At 38.4% G+C, this 13,172-nt stretch overlaps 1 protein-coding gene across 1 annotated transcript in view; it reads left to right on the forward strand.

The window, feature by feature from the left end:
* The first annotated feature begins 517 nt into the window (after nt 1-517).
* Nucleotides 518-13,172, forward strand: part of COL17A1 (collagen type XVII alpha 1 chain) — a 78,673-nt gene continuing 66,018 nt past the window's right edge. Inside the window, exon 1 of the mRNA XM_079899997.1 lies at nt 518-630. The gene's annotated coding sequence lies outside the window, so the exon portion shown is untranslated. The remainder of the gene's footprint in view (nt 631-13,172) is intronic.

Consider the following 13,172-nt stretch of genomic DNA (forward strand, 5'->3'; position numbering starts at 1 on the left):
ATGAGGGAAGGTAAAATAAAAACTTCTGGAACTTTCTGACACCTCAATCCAGATGAAAACCTTGCTTCTTTGAACCTTACCCGAAACCACCCAGCCCACACCCAAACCCTATAGAATGCCTCACCTGACCGCCCTTCTATTGAGATGACTCGTGGTCCCCTGTGGTGTGTGAACAGCTTTTTGCAACGTTTTAAACTACAGGCTGAATAATGGCCCCCAAGACATCCAAGTACTGCTTCCTGGACCCTGTGAAGATGTTATCTTATCTGGCAAAAAGGATTCTATAGCTGTGAGGGAGTTACGGATTTTAAAATGGGAAGAGCAGCCTAGATTATCCAGGTGGGTCCAATGATGTAATCACAAGCGTCCTTATAAGAGGGAGGCAGGGGGAGCTAGTACTCACTACTGCAGAGATGGAAGGCGGAGTGGTGACTGAGGCAAAATGTTATACTTTTGGCTATAAAGATGGAAGAACATCCAGGAACCAAGGGCTGCAAATAATATAGCTCTAGTAACTGGAAAAAGCAAGGAAATGAATTCTTCCCTAAAGCCTCCAGAGGGAGAGCAGCCCAGCCGACATCATGATTTCTGGCCAGTAAAACCGACTTCGGATTTCTGACATCCAGAACTGTAAGTGCATAAATGTGTACTGTTTTAAGTCACCAAGTTTGTGGTACTTTGTTACAGTAGCCGTAGGAAACTAATGCACTCATCTCTTATAAGTCTATAAAGCTCTCAGTTTCCCTCTATAGAATGATATAGCTGTCTACTCAGATTTTTTTTTTGCGGTACGCGGGCCTCTCACTGCTACGGCCTCTCCCGTTGCGGAGCACAGGCTCCGGACGCACAGGCCCAGCGGCCACGGCCCACGGGCCCAGCCGCTCCGCGGCATGCGGGATCCCCCCGGACCAGGGCACGAACCCGTGTCCCCTGCATCGGCAGGCGGACTCCCAACCACTGTGCCACCAGGGAAGCCCTGTCTACTCAGATTTTCATTAATTGTGTCTTCATTTTCATTTAGTTCCAAAAAAAATTTTTTTATTTACTTTATTTTTTTACTTGATTGTTGTGTTATTTAAAATTGTGTGGTACAATTTCCAAACACTTAGGAATTTTCTAGACACCTTTTAGATACTGGTTCTTTTTTTCTGTTTTTAATCTTTTTGTGAGGTGTGGTTGATATGTTTCAGGTGTTATGTTTCAGGTTGCTATGTTTCAGGTGTACAACATAGCAATTCACAATTTTTAAAAGTTATACTCCACTTATCATTATTATAAAATATTGGCTATATTCCCTGTGTTGTACAATATATCCTTGTAGCTTAATTTCACAGAGTAGTTTGTACCTCTTAATCCCCTACCTCTATCTTGCCCCTCCCTGCTTCTTTCTCCCTACGGGTAACCACTAGTTTGTTCTCAATTATATACTGATTAATTTAACACTTCTGTGGTCAGAGAATATATTCTATAAGTCATGTATTTCAGTATGGTTTGAAATTTATTGAGATTTGTTTTATGGCTTAGCATATGGTTTCTTTTGATGAAACGTCTTTGTGTACTTAAACTGAATGTGTTTTCTGTTATTGTTAGGCATAATGTTCTATAAATGCCAATTAAGTCATGTTGGTTAACTTGACAAGTTTTTCAAATATCTATATCCTGAGAGACTGTTTCCTGTTCTATCAATTATTGAAAGAGAAGTGTTAAAATAACCATGGTTATGGGTTTATGTCTACTTAGTACCAATTTTTATTTATTTTGAAGCCACTAATTGCATATAAATAGTCTTTCATAACTTCTTAAATAGTTGACTAGTTTTTTATTCTGAAATGACCTTTATATCTAGTATGTCTCATGGTCTGGAAGTATACTTTGAGATACTAAAAAATGCAGAAGTTTTCTCAGGAAAAAACCCTTGTTTCTCTTATTCTTAATTGATTTGATATATAACAGTTCAAAATAATACCAAAAATGTATTCAATTATGGATGCTTATCCATTGTGTGCGTGTGTATACACACTTATGTATGCTTATATAAGTTAAATGAAAGACAGCAATGATGCAAGGGACAGGAGAGAGGAGTTAGGATTATTTTGTTGTTATAAGGTACTCGTACTTCCCATGAAGTGGTATAGCATTATCTGAAAGTGGACTTTAGTTGTAAATGTATATGGCAAACTCTAGGGCAACCACTAAATAAAGTTAAAAAAGAAATATAACCAATATGCTAAGAAAGGAGAGAAACTGGAATCATAAAATACTCATTTAAAATCACAAAGAGCAGAAAGAGTGGAAGACAAAAATAGAAACAAAGAACAAGGGTAACAAATAGAAAACAGTAACAAATATTATAGGTATTAATCCAACTATATTAATAATGACTTTGAATGTCAATGATCTAAATGCACCAGTTAAAATACAGATTGTCAGAGTGGATCAAAACACAAGACCAACGGTATGTTGTCTATAAGAAACCCACTTTCAATATGAAGATGCATATAGATTAAAAGTATGGATGAAAACTAGACAATTGAGAAAAATATAACATGCTAACACGAATCTAAAGAAAGCCAAAATAGCTATATTCATTTCAGACAGAGTAGACAAAGCAAGGAAAATTATCAGGGGTACAGAAGAGCATTATAAAATGATAGAGGTCAATTCTAGAAAAAGGCATGACAATTCTTAATGTGTATACACCTAACAGAACATCAAACTTCATGAAGCAAGCATTAATAGAATTGCAAAGAGAAACAGGTGAATCAACTATCATAGCTGGAGACGTCAGCATTCCTCTATCAGAAATGGACAGATCCAGCAGGCAGAAAACCAGTAAGGACATAACTGAACCCAACAACACCATTGATCAGCTGGATATAATTGACATCTATAGACTACTTCATCCCAAAACAACAAAATACACATTTTTTTCAAGCTCACATGGAACATTCACCAAGATAGACAACATTCTGGGCCATAAAATACACCTAAACAAATTTAAAATAGAAATCATACAATGTCTGCTCTCAATGACAGTGGAATTAAACTAGAAATCAGTAACAGAAAGATAACTGGAAAATCCCAAAATACATGGAAATTAAATGACATGCTTCTAAATAACACATGAGTCAAAGAAGAAATCTCAAGACACATTTTAAAATATTTAAACTAGGTGAAAATGAAAACACAAGTTACCAAAATTTGATGTATACAGTGAAAGCAGTGTTTGAGGGAAATTTATAGCATTAAATGAATATATTAGGAAAGAAGAAAGACCTAAAATCAATTGTCTAAGTTTCCACCTTAGGAAACTAGAAAAAGAAGAGTAAATAAAATCCAAAGTAAGCAGAAAGATTTTTTTGGTGATGGCCATTCTGACCAGTGTGAGGTGATACCTCATTGTAGTTTTGACTTGCGTTTCTCTAAAAATTAGTGATGTTGAGCATCTTTTCATGTGTCTCTTGCCCATCTGTATGTCTTCCTTGGAGAAACGTCTATTTAGGTCTTCTGCCCATGTTTTGATTGTTTTTTTTTTTTTTTGATATTGAGCTGCATGAGCTCTTTGTATATTTTGGAGATTAATCCCTTGTCAGTTGCTTCATTTGCAAATATTTTCTCCCATTCTGAGGGTTGTCTTTTCGTCTTGTTTATGGTTTCCTTTGCTGTGTAAAAGCTTTTAAGTTTAATTAGGTCCAGAGTGTGGAGGAAAGGGAACCCTCTTGCACTGTTGGTGGGAATGTAAATTGATGCAGTCACCATGGAGAACAGTATGGAGGTTTCTTAAAAAACTAAAAATAGAACTACCTTATGACCCAGCAGTCCCACTACTGGGCATATACCCTGAGAAAACCATAATTCGAAAAGACGCATGAACCCCAATGTTCATTGCAGCACTATTTACAATAGCCAGGACATGGAAGTAACCTACATGTCCATCAACAGATGAATGGATAAAGAAAATATGGTACATATATACAATGGAATATTACTCAGCCATTAAAAGGAACAAAATTGGGTCATTTGTAGAGACGTGGATGGATCTAGAGACTGTCATACAGAGTGAAGTAAGTCAGAAAGAGAAAAACAAATATTGTATATTAATGCATATATGTGGAATCTGAAAAAATTGGTATAGACGATCTTATTTACAAAGCAGAAATACAGACACAGGTAGAGAACAAATGTATGGATACCAAGGGGGAAGTGGGGGGGGGATGAATTGGGAGATTGGGATTGACATATATACACTATTGATATTACGTATAAAATAGATAACTGATGAGAAACTACTGTATAGCACAAGAACTCTGCTCAATGTTCTGTGATGACATAGATGGGAAGGAGGTCCAAGAAAGAGGAGATATATATATATGTATATGTATAGCTGATTCACTTTGCTGTACAGTAGAAACTAACACAACATTATAAAGCAACTATACTCCAATAAAAATTTAAAAAAAAATGATGAGTAGTCTCTAAGGGCTGGAAATGGGGGTGGACTACAGTGGAGCATAAGGGATTTGGGGGTGTGACGGAACTGTTCTGTATCTTGAATGTGGTGGTGATTACATACCTATATGCATTTGTCAAAACTCATAGGACACTAAAAAATGGAATTTTACTGAATTTAAGTTAATCTGATTTACATCTGATTCTGGCAGATGGCAAAAATAAAGAAAAAAACCCAGGTCCTCCAAAACACAAGCTGGGAACCACAGGTGTAACAGTAATTCAAAAACTTTCAAATGCGTGTTATAATCAGTGGAATAAGTCAACAAGTATGTCAGGCAATGAGACCTGATTTTCAGTGTGAGTCTATGTACGAGAGATAATACCCGTGAGGAAAAGAGTGGTAATCACCAACCAGATAATAGGGTTCGGTCTTCATCTTAATGAAGATAGTCCTTGTGTGGACATGTTTTGTGAGAGCCAAGCCCATCTTCTGAATCATGGCCTACAGTACAAGATAATTCTCATCACCTGATACAGACCTTGTAGATCTTTGGGCGAAAAGCCAATAAAACCCAGTAATAAATCCCACTGTCAGGTGGTTTTCTGCTGTTTTGTTAAATTGTTTTTCCTTGCTTCCCAATAAGGATCAAGCCTAATACAAATTTTAAACAACTGGCCTACTTATATTCAAACACTGGAACACATCTTTGTCTATGAGCAGCATTGAGCTTTTCATCTCCTTGATGCTTCTGGCATACCTCCCATGTCATTTCTGAGCAAATAAAGTGCAAATATCTTGGCTTCCTCAGTTCGTAGAGAGGCTTAACACCACCAAGGTGGGCAGGTCAACAATGCCAAATATAAGACTAGAAATCGCTTCCCTCTCAGACAAGGGGATTTTCGTTTCTTCCATGATTGCGGGAAGCTTTCGGAATACCGGCATGTTTTTCTCTGATTATAAAAGGGTAGCATCTGCTAAGGCCAGCACTTCACATATTTGGTCCATTGCTGTCTTTTGATAAAACTAATCTATTGATGTTGAATTATCAGAAACAAGCTACAGATAATTTAGTAGGGCATGTGTTAGACGTAACACATGGTGGTTTTTCACTAATTAAATGTATTACCTACTGGTGATAAATTCTAATATCCTATTGTCTTAATATCTAAATTCTTCAAGACAGAAAAGTAAATCATTTTTTTTAAACCTCCCATTCGTAATGTGTTAGGTCATGAACACGGAACAAAATGGGGATGGGGAAGAACCCAAACCAAAAGGAGTAAACTTTTTTTTTTATCCTCCATTGAAATGTAAGCTCTACCAGGTGGACTTCAGAGGAAGGTAACTTGGCGGGGAAGGTGCTGTGGTCAGTGGTTGGTTTGGAAAACTCTAAGCATCATCCTAGGCACTGTCCTCTCTCTCATCCAAGAGCAATCACTAGGTGCCTTGTCTTGTCCCAGCCTCACTGATACCGCCCCTGCCCCCGGGTTCCTTCCCTGTTTCATCTTTGCCTTGCTAAACTTTAGGCCCTTATTATCTTTCACCTAAACTATAGCTGCCATGTTGTTCTGATCAGCCCCCCTATCTCATCTCTATCTGTTCTGGTCCACTCTATACTGTCACTAGATTCATCTTTGTTTGGCCCAGTTCCCATCATTTTATTTTTGACTTCCCACAACTCCCCTTCACCCACGGAACAATGCAGACCCTCCTCAGACTGGCATTTCAGATTCCCCATGATCTGACTGGCACACCCTATACTTCCAACCTCTCCCCAGTTACTCTTTTTTTACAATATGTTTCACCATCCTCCACGCGAGCTCTACTCTCTCCTGTGTTTATGCCTCTCATGCTGGACTCTGTGCTTGAAATTCCAGCTCAAATGACATCTCTTTCATGAAGCATTGGCCGACGCCCCCAGCTGGAAGTGAATTTCCATAGTTCTTCATTCTCTTATGGTTTACAGTCTTCCTTGTATTGTAATTATTTGTATGTGTGGTGAATATAGCCATATATCTTTACATTGTCAATTCCTTGAGGGCAGGTTTTACAGCTCATCCTCAGCTGTATCTATACACCCAATGCCTTGCTCATGGTAGATCCTCAATAGGTGTTTCTTTAGTCATTCAGCAAATAATGTGTGAGTTTTGAAAGGATAAATGAATGAATAGATCTGAAATTGGAAGAAAGGAAACCAGGGTGCTTTGTTATTATAATAAAGGCAGCAAGGAACACAGTTTGGGTACAAGTCAAGAACAGTGATAGACAAGAAAGGCCGATAGAGACATTAAGCTGACATGTGAAGGGCAGGAACTGGTATTATTTTTTTGCTGCATCTTTCCAAAAGCCAAATCTTTCCATAGACTGTGACATATGCTGCTGTCATAACTGTTTACAGAGAAGTCTTATTATCCAGAAGTACCTGCTAACCAAAGAGAAGATAGGTGGAAATACGGTCCTCTAGCCTTAGAAAAGTAGTCACAAACAGAAAAAAATAATTATTGTATGATTTTTATTTTAATGTGTAAGAATTCTTTTTTTTAAATCAGTGGATTTACTGTCCACAAAAGAGCTAAATCAATGATTGTAGATACTGAAATTATCTCACTAAATAGAAAATTTTCTTCTCTCACCTCAGCAACTTCACTTCATATTGTTTCTTAGGAATGCAAGGCAAATGTGTCCCAAAGCTTCAGGATCCCCAGATGAAAGTATCATAAAAACACCATATCACATATCATGTGATACTGTTTTATGAGAGGAGGGTCATAGAATAGGTAGAAATCCATCTATAGGGTTCACTCCTTTAAACCAAACAAAGAGAAATCAACATTCATGAAGATTGATGAGGTAGTGACTAGCCATTTGACAAAAACGCTCACCCTGATGACCAAAAACTGGATTTACACATCACTTTTCAGAAACTCATCAGCCATGTAAAACGGGGGCCACCTTTACTCTTGTCACTCAGCCAGGGATGAGAGTCTAGACACCAGGTGCCAATCTGGGCTACATGTAAACAGACATTTTTTTCTCCCCAACCTATTTAAAAGTCAGTAGATAATTTGGGCAGGGTGAATATTTTTCTAGTTACCTCTTAAGGAAATTTTCTTTCTGATGCATCAAAAATTGATTAAATATGACTCATCAACACAGCTCCAAATGGGGCAGGGAACAAGAAACACCTTTCCGGTGTCTTAGTCACTGCTATCTCCTATATCTTATTCTTCATTTTAGCAAGAATTTTGTTGTTTCTTGGTTTAATTTAAAACATTTAAAAGACAATTCTCCAGTACCAAGCATATTGTAGGAGCTTATTATATGAATGCTGGGTGAACATAAGGTTTCTTTCACTCCATGTACCAAGATAATGTCTTATTGTAAATGAGTTTGCTAAGCACAATAAACTATGAGGCTTGAGTAACTAGAATATAAGCACTTGAATTCTTTTAATTTTCTTCTCCCCCAAAGTGCCTACTACAGGACTCTGTAAACAGTACTCAACACATGCACACATATGAACACGTGGGAACATGCACGAACATCACACACACATACATACATACATACACACACACAGGCTTAGTAGCTATTGAGTTAGCTTAGAGGATCCTGGATGAATTACATTGGGGTTTATCTATTTCAGATCTGACTTTTCCGTTGTCCCTGGAGAATACCACTACTATTACAAGAACCTACGGGAAGGAAAAACCAGCCATGCTGATTCCCATGGTTGGTTAGCATGTTTGATTTTATATAGTAGTTATAGTTGAATAATAGATTCTATGGATGCCGAGTCCTAGTAGACAGATTTGTATCTTAAGTCATCAATAAATTATACCAACACCATAATGCTCTAGACCGAAACTGTCCCCACCGTTCCAATGGTTTTAGTTCTTATTTAAGTTGTCATTTGCCCACAGCCTGATCTGTTTTGATACTATTTTCTTTCAATGCAAAGCTATGGGCATACTTATATTTTAATTTTTTAATTTTATTTTACACAAGGTGTTGGGAAACAAGGGTTCAAAAGTCAAGTGGGTTATAGGCTCTGCCACTGTATAAAAACCTCCCCGTCCTCCTCCTGTTTTTCATTACTCTCACACCACTACCACACTCAACACTTCTGATACCAGATGTGGGTTTTTTCCCCACACCAGCCAGTTGTGCTATGCCAGTCAGGTATCCAAGAATTCAATAAATACTGACACTCTACCTGGAGATAGCAACAGATCCCACAGGTTAAGGGCTCAGCCCCGCAAGACTGTTCCCCAGCTTCCAGTGCCCATGGCAAGTAGTAGGTCCCCAGGTTACCTACAACTTCTGTTCAACTTGGCCACAGATTGGAGGTTTCCATTACCCTCTCCCCCTTGCATTTGATTATTTGCTAGAATAGCTCACAGAACTCAGGGAAGCACTTATTTACATTCACCAGTTTATTAAAAGGTATAATAAAGGATAGAGATGAACAGCCAGCCAGGTAAAGAGATGCATAGGGCAAGGTCTAGGAGGGTCCCAAGAGTGGGAGCTTCTGTCCCCGTGAAGTTGGGGGTGTGTCACCCTCCCAGTGTGTGGCTATGTTCACCAACCTGGAAGCTCACTGAATCCCATACTATTGGGGTTTTATGGCGGCTTCATCATGTAGGCATGATCAATCATTGACTCCATTTCCAGCTCCTTACCTATTTCTGGGGCCATATTAGATGTAAGATCTTTGGCCCTGGTGACTCAGCCTCTCTGAATTTCACTCTTCTCAACTATAAAATAAAGATGATAATAGTATACACCTATTAGAGTTACTGTAGGGATTAAATAAGATGAAGTATGTAAAATATCTGGCACATAATAGACCTTAGAAAAGATTAGTTCCAGTCTCTCTTCTTTCTTAATAATACAAACACTCAAGAGAGTGCCTGTATAGAGTTAATCCTTAATGTCAATTTAAAGACATCTGTCGGGGACTTCCCTGGTAGCGCAGTTGTTAAGAATCTGTCTGCCAATGCAAGGGACATGGGTCTGAGCCCTGGTCTGGGAAGATCCCACATGCTGCAGAGCAACTAAGCCCATGTGCCACAACTACTGAAGCCCACGAGCCTAGAGCCCGTGCTCCGCAACAAGAGAAGCCACCGCAGTGAGAAGCCCCCACACAGCAACTAGAGAAAGCCCGTGCGCTGCATCGAAGACACAACACAGCCAAAAATAAATAAATAAAAAGACATTTGTCAGTACCAAAACACACCTCCCTAACACAGCTCTTGAGGTGTTGTGTGATCTAGCCGCTGCCTATCTCTCCAGCTTCTCTTTCACTGCCACCCTCTCTTCCATTGGTGTACTTAAATACATTGGCCTCATCACTCTTCCTTTATAGTAGTTATCACATTCTTAATTGTACATTGGTACACACTTGCTTGTTATGTAGATAATTTGTTATGAATTTGTCTCTCCTCAAAATTCAGATGTTGAAGCCTAGCCCCTAATACCTGAGAATGTGATAGTATTTTGAGATATGGCCTTATAAGAAGCAATTAAGTTTAAATGAGGCTGTTGGGTGAGCCCTAATCCAATCTGACTGGTGTCCCTGTAGGAAGAGGAGATTAGGACACACAGAGAGACCAGGGATGCACGTGCACAGAGAGGACCACGCAAAGACAGCAAGAAGATAGCCATCTGCGAGCAAAGAGCGGCCTCAGGATAAGCCAAACCTGCCAGTACCTTGATCTTGGACTTCTAGCCTCCAGAATTGTGAGACAATTAATATGTGTTGTTTAAGCTGTTAAAAAACAAAACAAAATTACACTGAGTAAATTTGAAGATCTAATTTGTTTTATTCAATGTTGAATCAGGCAGCATCCCATCCAGTAAATAGAAAGTTTCTCCTGGGGATTGTACAAAATGGAACATTTTTATAGGCAGAAGGAAGGTGGGGCAGGTATGTTATTAGCTTGGAAAAAAATAAATTGTTCCAGGCAGGGTCATTTCCTACTGGGGGGAAAATGGCCAGGGTCTCATTATGCAGATTACCTCACTAGGGTTGATAAGGACATTTCAGATTGCATGTTTAAAGATCACGTTCCTGGGAGACATGGAAATTGCAGTAAGTCTTGTTTTGCTGTTGTGGGGGCAGATGACTCCGTTTGGGGCTTGTTACATCTTTTTAACAAATCCCCCTTTTGATAAACTCTCAGCCCAACTGAGAGACATGATCAAAATTTAAGGAATTAGCACCACTCTTGGCTACCACTCCGTAGTTCTTGCAGCTTTGTTGATCTTGGATGTGGTATCCAGAGGACATGATATTTTGTTTAATCCCTGTGACATTCACGGGTCACAATCTCAGGTTTATAATCCTCAAACTGGTCATTCTCTCATTCCTTTTTAATTTTTTTAAAACATCTTTATTGGAGTATAATTGCTTTACAAGGGTGTGTTAGTTTCTGCTGTATAACAAAGTGAGTCAGCTATACATATACATATATCCCCATATCTCCTCCCTCTTGCATCTCCCTTCCACCCTCCCTATCCCACCCCTCTAGGTGGTCACAAAGCACTGAGCTGATCTCCCTGTGCTATGCGGCTGCTTCCCACTAGCTACCTATTTTACATTTGGTGGTGTATATATGTCCATGCCACTCTCTCACTTCATCCCAGCTTACCCTTCTCCCTCCCCGTGTCCTCAAGTCCATTCTCCACGTCTGTGTCTTTATTGCTGTCTTGCCCCTAGGTTCTTTAGAACATTTTTTTTTTTTTTTTTTAGATTCCATATATATGTGTTAGCATACAGTATTTGTTTTTCTCTTTCTGACTTACTTCACTCTGTATGACAGACTCTAGGTCCATCCACCTCACTACAAATAACTCAATTTCGTTTCTTTTTATGGCTAATATTCCATTGTATATATATGCCACATCTTCTTTATCCATTCATCTGTTGATGGACACTTAGGTTGCTTCCATGTCCTGGCTATTGTAGATAGAGGTGCAATGAACATTGTGGTACATGACTCTTTTTGAATTATGGTTTTCTCTGTGTATATACCCAGTAGTGGGATTGCTGGGTCATATGGTAGTTCTATTTTTAGTTTTTTAAGGAACCTCTATACTGTTCTCCACAGTGGCTGTATCAATTTACATTCCCACCAACAGTGCAAGAGGGTTCCCTTTTCTCCACACCCTCTCCAGCATTTATTGTTTGTAGATTTTTTGATGATGGCCATTCTGACTGGTGTGAGGTGATACCTCAGTAGTTTTGATTTGCATTTCTCTAATGATTAGTGACACTGAGCATTCTTTCATGTGTTTGTTGGCCATCTGTATATCTTCTTTGGAGAAATGTCTATGTATGTCTTCTGCCCATTTTTGGATTGGGTTGTTTGTTTTTTTGATATTGAGTGCTTGTAAATTTTAGAGATTAATCCTTTGTCAGTTGCTTCATTTGCAAATATTTTCTCCCATTCTGAGTGTTATCTTTTCGTCTTATTTATGGTTTCCTTTGCTGTGCAAAAGCTTTTAAGATTCATTAGGTCCCATTTGTTTATTTTTGTTTTTATTTCCATTTCTCTAGGAGGTAGGTCAAAAAGGATCTTGCTGTGATTTATGTCATAGAGTGTTCTGCCTATGTTTTCCTCTAAGAGTTTTATAGTGTCTGGCCTTACATTTAAGTCTTTAATCCATTTTGAGTTTATTTTTGTGTATGGTGTTAGGGAGTGTTCTAATTTCATTCTTTTACATGTAGCTGTACAGTTTTCCCAGAACCACTTATTGAAGAGACTATCTTTTCTCCATTATATATTCTTGCCTTCTTTATCAAAAATAAGGTGGCCGTGTGTGTATGGGTTTATCTCTGGGCTTTCTATCCTGTTCCATTGATCTATATTTCTGTTTTTGTGCCAGTACCATATTGTCTTGATTATTGTAGCTTTGTAGTATAGTCTGAAGTCAGGGAACCTGATTCCTCCAGCTCCGTTTTTTTTCCCTCAAGGCTGCTTTGGCTATTCGGGGTCTTTTGTGTTTCCATACAAATTGCGCAATTTTTTGTTCTAGTTCTGTGAAAAATGCCATTGGTAGTTTGACAGGGATTGCGTTGAATCTGTAGATTGCTTTGGGTAGTATAGTCATTTTCACAATGTTGATTCTTCCAATCCAAAAACATGGTATATCTCTCCATCTGTTTGTATCATCTTTAATTTCTTTCACCAATGTCTTATAGTTTTCTGCATACAGGACTTTTTTCTCCTTAGGTAGGTTTATTCCTAGGTATTTTATTCTTTTCATTGCAATGATAAATGAGAGTGTTTCCTTAATTTCTCTTTTAGATTTTTCATCATTAGTGTATAGGAATGCAAGAGATTTCTGTGCATTAATTTTGTATCCTGCAACTTTACCAGATTCATTGATTAGCTCTAGTAGTTTTCTGGTAGCATCTTTAGGATTTTCTATGTATAGTATCATGTCATCTGCAAACAGTGACAGTTTTACTTCTTTTCCAATTCGGACTCCTTTTATTTCTTTTTCTTCTCTGATTGCTGTGGCTAAAACTTCCAAAACTATGTTGAATAATAGTGGTGAGAGTGGGCAACCTTGTCTTGTTCCTGATCTTAGTGGAAATGGTTTCAGTTTTTCACCATTGAGAACAATATTGGCTGTGGGTTTGTCATATATGGCCTTTATTATGTTGAGGTAAGTTCCCTCTATGCCTACTTTCTGGAGGATTTTTATCATT

Source organism: Stenella coeruleoalba, assembly GCF_951394435.1.
Source record: "Stenella coeruleoalba genome assembly, chromosome: 16".
In the NCBI taxonomy this organism is placed as follows: domain Eukaryota; kingdom Metazoa; phylum Chordata; class Mammalia; order Artiodactyla; family Delphinidae; genus Stenella; species Stenella coeruleoalba.